Source organism: Pseudopipra pipra, chromosome Z (assembly GCF_036250125.1).
Source record: "Pseudopipra pipra isolate bDixPip1 chromosome Z, bDixPip1.hap1, whole genome shotgun sequence".
NCBI classification, from domain to species: Eukaryota; Metazoa; Chordata; class Aves; order Passeriformes; family Pipridae; genus Pseudopipra; species Pseudopipra pipra.
In genome coordinates, this window is record NC_087581.1 from 29,320,995 (window position 1) to 29,332,856 (window position 11,862).

General features: G+C 40.6%; 1 non-coding gene across 1 annotated transcript; it reads left to right on the forward strand.

Annotated features, from left to right (window-relative positions):
- Positions 1–11,492: 11,492 nt before the first annotated feature.
- On the forward strand, positions 11,493–11,564 carry TRNAH-GUG (transfer RNA histidin (anticodon GUG)). Its single transcript has one exon. It is a non-coding gene; the product is annotated as a tRNA-His (tRNA).
- Positions 11,565–11,862: the final 298 nt, after the last annotated feature.

The following is an 11,862-nucleotide window of genomic DNA, read 5'->3' on the forward strand; positions in this document are numbered from 1 at the left end:
AAAGAGAGGGCTGAGCATTTTTTCTGCTGTCGTGGGAAGGAGAGATGTGAGGTGTAATAAGAAGCAAATGAAGCTTGTAGGGGCTGAGAGACGCATAAGCAAGATTTCTTTACTATTCAAAATTTTAGGGTTTTTTTCACAGAAAGGGATGACTTTCTAATGACTAGTGAAAAACACTAGTCTTGAGAAAGGCCTCTTTGACCCTTTGGACCCAGTATCTTCATCAGTGGTTCAACACTCCTTGTAGGTAATACTTATTTTCCTTTAAGTGGTGCTTTTAACAAGCTAGGTCAATAAGCAAATCCACTTTCCTAAAACAAATGGCAAAACTCCAATCAATGTCCAGCCCTTGTCCACAAGACCTAGGCAGATGCATATTCTTTTCTGCAGATCCAGCAGGGGGAGCTTGTTTTAGCTAGCAGAAAATGCTCAGGTGAAATAATAAGGTGTTTAAATTTTGGGGAGAGAAAATATTGCCTAACCAGACACAGAAAGTCAAAATTATATGAAGCAAATTACTGAGTCTTAACAGACAAAAACCAAGCAAACCGCTGTAAGGGGGGTACTTTTGAATTAGATGATCAATGGAGCATAGAGGCATGAGAAAGAAATCATATTAGGATGTGAAACCAGCTAGAGTATGGTACAGTGTAACTTCATGGCACAAGCTAATTGTAAGGTCCATTGTGCTTTTTAGCAAGTCAGCTTGATATCTCCTATTATCAGAGCTGAGTTCTTCCTTGGTTTTGCTACACATTGCAAGATAGATACATCTACCCTTGAAACACAATGGTAGAGGTCATATAGGGGTGAGAAGGATGATGATGAGAGGAAGATTACGTGGGCAGGGGTCGTTTGCCCCTTGCCCTACAGCAGGGCATGCGCAGACTGTTGCCATTAGGTAATGAACAGGCGGTGTTTGGCTGCCATTCAGGCATCCCCTTGTACTACGTACTGGCCCTACGTGGTGTAATGTAGAGCTGATAAAAATGGGGTGTCGGGACTGCTGAGTTGAGCGATACTCATCCTTCCACCGAGACCGTGTTGTTCCGTGGGGACGCCCGCTAAGCATGGGTACCAACCAGCTGCTGCAGATCCTGGTAGCCCTGGCCTGTCTGTGTGGGTAAGCACAGTTTATTGATAAGAAGCAACTGACAGAACAAACTTTTTAATAGCCTTTTAGTGATCCTTTAATTCCCCCTTTATTATTGAATATTGTTACGTAAATAAGTTGTTCATAGTATTTCCCTTTAATCTCCCTTTTTACTAACCAATATCGTGTTAATAGTTATCCATAATATTGTGTTAAGATGCCTTTTTTGGTATCTCTTTAACTCCCTTTTCAGTAGTTAATACTGTATTAAATGCTGTTTGTAGTATTTGATTTAATGGCACCAGATAAGGTAGTTATTTTGTATCCTTTTTTTAGTTTTTGCTAAGTTTATTATCATTATTATTCTCACTGTAATAAAAGATATTTTGTGTGTTTGAATGTTTCTTGCACTTGCTTTTATTCTGGACATGTATCCAAACGAACTGTTACAACCACAAACAAAACCAAACAAACCAACACCATGGTCTGTTTGACTGTAATAGTATTTTCATTGTGCTGTGCTTTCAGTCAAAGTTAAGTCTAAAATCAGGATGAATTCTGTCATTTCAGTCCTCATAAAAATTTATGTCATCACGGGTCTGACAGTTACCTCTTTTTGTTTATTATTTTTATAGGGCAATAGTATATCATTAAAACTCTGAACCTGTATCAGTTAATACATAGGAAGGCTTAAAATACTTCCAACCAATTATTGTTGCCTAGGCAGTTGTTAGGTGTTTGAGTTTGAGCCACATTTAGGAGATTGTTATACATGCTGCTGTTAAAATTACACACATGTTGTGGGTGATGCAGCTTTTCACTCCAATTTCTTCCTTCAGGCCTGTTACAAGTGCTTTTGTGAATTTTGAATTCCTTTTGGATGCTAAGGAAAGCATGGTTTTGCTGCCACATCTGCCAGGTCTCCTTAGTGTGGTCCACACCATGTTTACAGTCAGGAAAGAGATTTCTAGGAAGATCATTCAGAAATCTGCCTAGAGAGTGGATAGCCATTAGTGGAATGGAATGTGGGAGAAAACAGGCCAATTTTGGGGCACATTGTCCGCTCCAGTTATTTGGAAGTTTACCCCTGAACAACTACAGGACCCTGATACAGTGACAGAATATGTGCAAGGAGAATGCTGTAGCCATTCCAGAGAGGAGCAACTTATTGCAGTGTGCTGGGCCGTGGCTGCTATTCACTGGACACTGCTCATCACTAGACAGCACCTTCAGGGGAGGAAGAGGAGTGGCCACTCAAACTGCAGCTGAACCAGAGGAACAACCCGTGCTGGTAGCAGTCACCCTTATACAGAAGAAGAAATTCAAGAGAAAATCAGTTCACATAGTGAGGGATAAAGGGGCAGGGCCAGAGATATTCACTCAGTCCCTATCCCTGGGTGAGCTGTGAGGTATGTGAAAAGATTTCAGGCACCAGTTAGGAGAGCCCCTGGTGACCTGGCTGCTCTGATGCTGAGATATCATGGCCCATGATATGAAACTAGATGGTAGTGAAACCAAGCAACTGAGGCCCCTGTCCCAGGATGTGGGCATTGACAAGGGGATTGGGAAGAGGACAGAAACTCTCAGCCTCTGGAGGGGACTCCTGTCAAGTGTGAGGAAAAGGTATTTTCTCAAGGATGATCTAGTAGTGTGCCCAAGCAGGTGGAATGCTGTGGAGAAAGGTATCCTATACCTGAGAGAATCAGCTGTGCTGGAGGTAATCTACAGGGATTCAAATATCAAGTGGTCCTCTGTAGATCCAGGTGAGGTCCAGTGTACACAATCCATGTGTTGGAAGTTTGTACAGAGCATGCCATCATCATGCACCAACTCATTGGCATTGATGTCAATGAAGGAAGGAGAACAAGCAGTGCTTCAGGTGACTACCCAACTCCATCAATATGAAGATTATCTTTTTTCCTCCCTAATGACCTGTGCATTGGCTGTGGAAAGACTGTCCAAGACTTCAGACAGACTTGAAAGACTCAAGCAAGCTGGAGAGGAAATGTCCCATACCCTGCCAGTACGGACCAGAGTCTCTGCTATTGGGAGCAAGTGCCTCCCTGCCTGAAACAGAGGATACATGCTGTGAGCGTGTGGTTTTACCTGTGTGACCACGGAAAGGACATGAGGAAGTGGGATGGAGAACCCACCTTTGCCCTAGTAGCACAGGTACATGAGTTGAGAGGAACACCAACCACCACAGGAAATTCTTCAAGGATAAATGCCACTCCAGTTTCCAGTGGGCAGGTCCTCAGACAGAATAGAAGGGTGATGTTACTTCATATCTTCTTGAAGAGACCTCCAATTTATATTTACAAGAAGTGAGCAATGAGTACTATGACCAGAACCAGAGGGGCCTTGCCTCCAGCCAGGTGGAGGAAAGGGACAATCAGATCTATTGGACTGTGTGGATCTGTGTGGTCTTGCACATCAGACCCACAAGAGTATAAGACTTTAGTTGACACTGGTTCTCACTGTACTTTGATGCCATCAAGATATGTAGGGCCAGAATCCATCTCTATTTTTGGAGTAACAGGGGGATCCCAACAGCTGACTGTACTGGAAGCTGAAATAGCCTGGTGGGGAATGAGTGGCAAAACCACCCCATTGCAACTGGCAGAGAGGCCCCGTGCATCCTTGGCATAGATTACCTCAGGAGAGGGTATTTCAAGGATCCAAAAGGGCATCATTGGGCTTTTAGGATAGCTGCTGTGGAGAGAGAGGAAATTAGACAGTGGAATACCTTGCCCAGTCTCTCAGAGGACCCTTCTGCTGTGGGACTGCTGAGGGTCAAAGAACAAGAGGCACCGATCGCTACCACACCAGTGCACCATCGAAGACACCGCACCAGCTGGAGTCCGTGACCCCCCATCCATGGGATGATTCGTGAACTGGAGAGCCAGAGAGTGGTCAGCGAGACTCGCTCACCCTTTAGTCCTAAATGGTCAGTGAGTGATCCCAATGGAGAGTAGAGACTGACAATAGGGTATCGCGGCCTGAACAAACACACCAGCACTGAGTGCTGCTGTGCTGGACATGCTGGAATTTCAGGATGAACTGGAGTTCAAGGCAGCAAAGTGATGCCACACTGACATCGCTAATGCATTTTTCTCCATTCCTCTAACAACAGAGTCCAGGCCACAGTTTGCTTTCACCTGGAGGGGCATCCAGTACACCTGGAACTGACTGCCCCAGGGGTGGAAACACAGCCCCACTATTTGCCATGGACGGATCCAGACTGCACTGGAAAAGGGTAAGGGTCCAGAACACTTGAAATACGTTGATCACATCATCATATGGGGCAACACAACAGAGGAAGTTTTTGAGAAAGGGGTGAAGATAATCCAGATCCTCCTGAGGGCTGATTTTGCCATTAAACAAGGTAAGGTCAAGGGACCTGCCCAGGAAATTCTGTTTTTAGGAAAAAAATGCAAGATAGACATGGTCAGATTCCTGACCGATTGTTTGAGCTTTTCTAAAAGTTGGTATTCTCTAAAAATTTTAGAAAATCTCTTTCAGACCATTTGAATGAAGAGCAAGGGGTCATGAATTAGCTTTCTCAAGGAAGCCAGAAGTTGGACATTATTGTGCCTGTTCCTTATGAACTCCTGCTAGGTATATCTTAATTACCAGGCAAATCTAAGCCAGATAATTTTTGTACTCTTTAATTTTTCAGCCTAACAAAACATTAAGAATATGATATCTTAACCACTTTTATCTGCATGTAGCATATTAAATAAGATAATTAGGGATTTTTTTTTTAACAATATACGTGTGGGGTTTGGGTAGGATTTTTTTTTGTTTATTCATTTGTTTGCATTCAGTAGATACAATAAAAGACCATATCATAGAGTATAATGTCTTTCTAACCTTAGTATTGAAAGCAGTAGAAAGTTCTGCTACCTTTAAAGGGTTAAAGGGCCTCTACTAACAGCAGCTCTCATTTTGTTATCCCCATGAGTAGCACTTTCCTTACTCCAAATAGCATATTCAAGAGGTAACTAGCACAATGAAATCTGACTATAATCATCTTAACACCATTATTTTAACACCAACTAAACTTATAATAATTTTTAAAATCTACTGGTTTGTTACAAGAATAGAAATTAGTTTATGTAGGGTTTACGGTGTAGGTTGTTGAGCTAGTCATTTAGGTAGCTCTCAGTGCAGCCAATATAAGAGTCACAACTGAATTAGCAAAAGCTATCCTCAGAGATATAAAATGGTACATTAAAAAGAAAGAAAACAAAAATTACAGTATCTTTTCATTGCAATGCAAAAAGACTCACAGAAGCAGGGCAAGCACTAGCATGTTTGTAGTCAACATCTAACGGTTGCCAATGGGATGATATCAACAGGGAAAGTAATCTAAGTTCTCACAGGCACTCTGGTACACTGCTGTAATATCATTGACTAATAGTATTTTATAGGCTAATGCTGAAATTTATGTTATAAACATTATACAGAATGAACTTTTGATATATTTATAATATACGATCCATTATGTTTTTGAGGTTGTCTAAAAATTTTTGAAGTCTGAAGGAAACATCAAAAACAGAAGATGAGGAAAGAATTTTTGATAGCCAAACGACATAAAGAGTAGTCATGTACAGATGATGTACAGGGATTTGAACATGGGAGGTTCTGAGTAGCAACAGCTCTGGTGATACCAACATCACCTTTCTCTGAAAAGAAACATTCATATCAGGAGTGGCAATATCCCTAAAAAGGCTCAGAGAAGAAACCTGTATCTGTACAGAAGCTGAAGCACATTTCAAGTGAAATTGTAAAAAGATTTGATCAATTTGCACAAGAGTTCACATAACTGTTTATGAACTGTTTATGGACCATCTTGTATTAGTCTCTTATTAATTATGTTGTGACATGATTTTACACTGAAAATCGTGATCTACAGAAAGCAGCTGAAAGACAAAAGGAATCTGTGTGAGTTCCCTTAGAAATTGGTAGATTTTTTTTTTCCTGCAACAGCAATGAGCACAGGTTGATAGCTGAAAATAAATGCTCAGCTGTAGCAGAAATATTTGCCAAGTTGCTCCAGCCACAGGTGCTATGAGCTGACAGTATTGGGCAAACATGGCTGTCATGAGGCTACATCATAAATATTCATCAGAACACCAAGGCAAGACTCGCCGGCAGAGACACATTGCTTCTGATCCACGCACTTCTGATGTTTGCTAAGAATAGCAATATATTGCTAGAAGGATTATACTATGCTGCTGATGACTATTCATGTATCAGAGAAATTAGGCATTATGATGAAGATTTCAGGAAACCAACAATGAGTTTTGAAATCAAGAAGCACAGGATTTGAGATGCACATAATGGAAAGACGGGGGATTCATGGCTGCTGGTAGATGCTAAAGAAGACAATGATGTCTACACTGAGGTGAAGATAACAAGATGCTTGGCTGCAGAATTGCAATTGAAAGGTCATTTCATGCCTTGTTACATAATTCTGTTATGGAAATCTTCGTATTGGAACAAGTGAGAGAGCCCTGTTATTTCCTAGAAGAAAACCATAAACTTTCTTAGAAATGTTCTAGATATCATGTGTACCTTGTTTTATGAAAGCTGAGCTTCTGAGAGTCTAATACATTTTGAAATAACTTTTCGTTTTATAAAAAATCCCTTACTTAAAAAATTGTTTTTGAAATCCTTTTCCTATTTTGAAAGATTCTTAAATACCATCCATGATTTGATTTGGTTATGTAATCAGGATGATCTGATGATTGTTGCATTAGTGCAGCTGGTCTGAATATTTTTGAAAGTCCTCCACATAAGAGACGTGTGAATATTTCCTTTGTGGTTTTGCCTCACGGTTACCCTTTCCACAGAACAAGCTGTAAATCAAGTTGAATGTGGCTCCTGTAAAATTTTCCCCACTATTGCCATAGTTATCATAGAATCACAGAATGGCCTGGGTTGGAAGGGACCTTAAATATCATCAGGGGGTTCCAAACCCCCCTGCCATGGGCAGGGACACCTTCCACTGGGCCAGGTAGCTTCAAGCACTGTCCGACCTGGCCTTGAACATTTCCAGAATGGCACATCCACAACTTCTCTGGACAACCTGTTTCAATGTCTCACAGCAAATAATTTTTTCCTAATATCTAATCTAAACCCAGTGTCTTTTGGTTTGAAGCCATTCCCCCTTGTCCTGCCACTGCACAGTTTTGTAAAAAGTCCCTCTCTACCTTTCTTGAAGGCTCCTTCAGGTACCAGAAGGCCACAATTTGGTCACCCTGAAGCCGTCTCTTCCTAGCTGAACAGTCCCAATCCTCTTAGCCTTTCCTCATAGGAGAGGTTCTCTGATGGAAGAGTTTCTCCATCACAACTTTTAAAAAAATTATACTGGAAAAAAATGCTAACACACTTCTAAACCAAATATGTTTACTGTCTAATAGTACATTGTTTACATACCCTAAGCATTCTACAGTCTGAATTGAATTCTCATATAATCTGTCCACTCATAACAACCCAGACAACAAAAAAATAAATAAAATAAGGGTCTCAATTTCTATATTTTACCTAGTTGCAAAGGTAATACTGCATTGTAAGTTTTTAGTCTAACCACAAGAAAGAACTTTTCAGACTAATTTAGTGATACCATGTCATCAGGATGATTGCAATGAAACTTAGTTTGTCAGAGTTTACTTTGGAATAGACACTCCTTAAGGAGGTTCACTTGTTTTTCTCAGAAAAGTGCAAAGGGCTTAGCAGCTGAGTTAGCTCTTCTGTGTCCTTGGTATAGCCCAGGAAGAAGCCTCTTCCTCTGAGTCCATTTTGTGGGAAGTTATTCAAGATTACAATAACCTATAGCATATATTCATGTGTTCCTTTATTTTGATATAATTACATGGGAACAGAAGTTCAATCCAGTGAAAATTTGAATTGTTATACACAAGGAAAGAAAGGCAGTAACATGAGGGGAATATGGGTGTCAGGATGAAGTGATTTTATTGGTAGAGATAGCAGAATGTGAACATGTAGTGCTAACATGTCCTAAAATATGGAAAACTGTAGTACAGATGACTTCTTAGATGTCTTGGGGCAGAGGTCTGTTCTATCACTGTGAGTTAGGCTGCTTATACACTTGAGTGGTCTTGCTACCTCCAAATAGCCACACATTGAACACAAAAAAAGATGATGTCACTTTTGTTCAAATCTACTTGCCTCTGGGTGTTGTCTTATTCTAGAACCCTCTTTTCCTTGACATTGACATTGTCTGCTCTAATATAAGGCAACCTTACTATCTATGAGCACACCTAAGTTTCTTCTGCATGTGCTACCAGGTTAGGGCCAAACACTACTTCTAGGATTATTTTTAAATGGAAACACTGGAAACATGGTGTGCCAGGATTATTTCAAGGACACCTGCTGGCATTCAGTGCCATTAGGATAAGATTCTGAATTTTCAAATGAATCAAGGTCTTACCTAAATTTCAGCAACCACAGTCAATTAAAGAAACTAACATACTACGAAACCAAAGAATCTCCAGAGGCTCATGTTTTGTATTCAGACATGCTGACACAGTGTTATGTGACAGGTTTTTCCCTTGATGCCAACAACAACTAGTCATGCTTAACAGTTACAAATGCAAAAGATCAAATGCAAAAAAAGGCATAAGCTTTGATTCTTACTTACTAATGTAGCAAACATGCTTAAAATGTTTAAAATGTTGTAAAAATTGCTCTTTTTCTTGAATGACACACAGTATCTTCCAATTAGTATTGCTTTGCTATGGGTTTTCTGACAATAGGGTTTGTTTTCAATGAAAGAGATGTATGGAGGATAGAAGCAACAGAGACAGATTATTGGGCTGCAAGTAAACCTTAATTATGAAGTGGATAGGCATTTTATCACCATGAGACCACACACAAGCATTACGGATGTAAAAGTCTTTCATTTAACACAAAGTCTTACAAAGCAATGCAAATAAAGCTGTACATACACATTTGGGTGCAGAAATGTGGCCTTGTGCAATGTTAAAATAATTTAGACATTTGGATCAAATTCAGAACTGCAAATACTGGGACAAGATAAAATCCTATAAATGGAATTAATTTGCAGCATGATTGTGGATATTCCTATTATTATTCCAGCACATACAACCAGACACATTAGGTGAAGTTATTTTAAAAAAAAAAAGATGTGTAGTCTGAATACAGTGGTAAACTGACATATTTTTATTTATTTGCAGCTAGTAGATAGCCAACGCCCTTTTTTCAGAATCACATGGAATTTGGCTGAAACAATGTAATCTATATTTATTCACCTTGTCAAAAAGAGAAGCTAGAAAATTCCAGGCAATCTTGCTAATCTATACATTTAAACATACGTACCTATGACTTGGCACCTCTAACACCCAGAAAAAATATAGGACACGTGCTGGGCAAGATCCATGTTAGAAAGCCTTTGTCAATTCTGAAAACATAGGAGAAGACACTTAAAGATTTCCTAAGTGTTTTTGTACCAAATAAGAGACTCAACCTCTAGCTATTGCTTACTTCTCTGGCTCACACAGATTTTGTGGATTTTGACAGGCAAGGTTGTCACGCTTTCAAGTATTTAGTTGTCAATCTTTTTTCAAGTATCCCATTTCTTGGCACTCATGAATTCCCTTTGCTCAACTGCCTGTGCTGTTAAGCACAAGTGCACATTACAGAAGTGTTAAGAAAAAAATGTTTACAAGCACTGCCATTTTATTTTTTGTTAAGAGGTTTGGGTTGCTCTTGTTGTTTTTTTTTCCTTTCCTGAGAAACAGAATCACTGAGGCTGACTCGGCCCTCTGGAAATCTCTAGTACCACAGTGGCTTGAGCAGTGTTAGCCATAGCTGGTTGCACAGGACCATGTCCAGTCAGATTTGGATATCTCAGAATTGGAGACTCCACAACCTCTCTGGGCAACCTGATCTGGTGTTCAACTACTCTCACAGTAAATAAGTTTTTCTTATATTTAAAAGGAATTTCCTTTGTTTCACCTGGTACCCATCACCTTCTGTCCTATCACTGCATACAGAAAGGAAGCTGGCTTCAACTTCTTTACTCTCCCATAAGGTACTTATGCATAGTGATAAAATCCCCCCTAAGCCTGCTCTTCTTGAGCGTAAAAAGTCCTAGCTCCACTCTCCAAGCTGCATGTCCTTCATTATCTTTATGGTTCTTCAGTGTACACACTCCAGTATGTCCATGTCTCTCTTGTACTGGGGAGCCTAGCACTGGGCACACCACCCACATGTCTCACCAGTGCTGTGGACAGAGGAGGGATCATCTCCCTTGACCTGCTATACTGTTCTGCCTGATACAGGAGGCTCTTGTCCTTCCTTCCCTCAAGGGCACATTGCTGGCTCATGATTATCTTGGTGTCCATCAAGACTCCCAGGCCATTCTCTGCCAAGCTGCTTTCCTGTTGGCGAGCCCCCAGCATGTGCTGGTACATGGGGCTGTTCGTCCCTGGACACAGGGTTTGACACTTTCACTTGTTGAGCTTCATGGAGTTCCTGTCAACACATTTCTTCAGCTTGTGAGGTCCCTCAGGATGGCAGCACAACCATCTAGTGTATCCCCCAATTCCTTCCACTTTTTTAATTAACAAAATTGTAAAGACACTTGCTATTATCAATCTTTGCTTATTATTGCTGTCAGACACAGAATTAAAAAGTGAGACTAAATAGTGGATATAAGATCTTTAATAAGACAATTATTAGAATAACTCTACTAAGAACACTTGTGTTTTGAAACACTAACTTTCAAGCCTCAACAGAAATCCTTCTTTAATGACTCACTGCTGTCAACATTTGTTATTTTACTGGAATTGATATTTGTCTGCTGTGTCTCTTCAAAACCTGTCACAATGTGCCAGCTTGCTGTGACATTCCAGTGCCTGATACTATGTGCTATGGCAACCTTGGTTGAAATCTGGCTTGGAGCAGGAGTGGAACGTGTGTTTTTATGCTTCCCTTTTAACAGGTTTTAAATTAGTTATGTAACTTTGAAAGTCCTTTCACCAGATTTCCCCCCATCACTTTTTGAAAACAGAAAGAAGACTCAGAGACCAAAATTATTGTATATTTGAAGATAGATGTTGGCCAAACAGAAGGCAACAAAAGATTTCCTCACCAGACTGAAATTGTCAAAAGGAGAAGGAATACTTTTCTGCCACTACAGCATTTGTGCCTGTCTTCAGCATGTACTCTGTCAGCAGCACTGTTTTTGGCCGAGGGATGCCCGAGGGTGCCTCAAGAGTAGTGGTCACTCCGGGGAGGATGCCCACACGTGGGATATTATAGCCAGCCCACACTAGGTGGCAATGCCTGCACGGCTCTGCTAGAGGGGACAGAAAACACAGTGCCTTGGACATACCCACTGTAGCTCGCCGTGATCGTATAGTGGTTAGTACTCTGCATTGTGGCTGCAGCAACCTCGGTTCAAATCCGAGTCACGGCACGAGGGAAAGGAAGTTGTTTTAGTCCTCGCATTTGGAGGCTTGGTGCTGGAGACACCCACACAGCCCTCACTCAGAAGTAACTGCTGAACAGACCTCAGTGTTCCAAAACAGACAAGAGAAAGCAGTAGCTGCACAAAAAAAAACAACAAAAAAACCCAAAACAAAACAAAACAAAAAACCCCCCACAAAACAGAACAAAACAAAACAAAAAAAAGGAGGTCATCTAGCTCATTGCTACATGATAAAGTGGTTGATACTCTTTGCATAAACAGGTTTTTATCTCCTTTTGTGTGATTT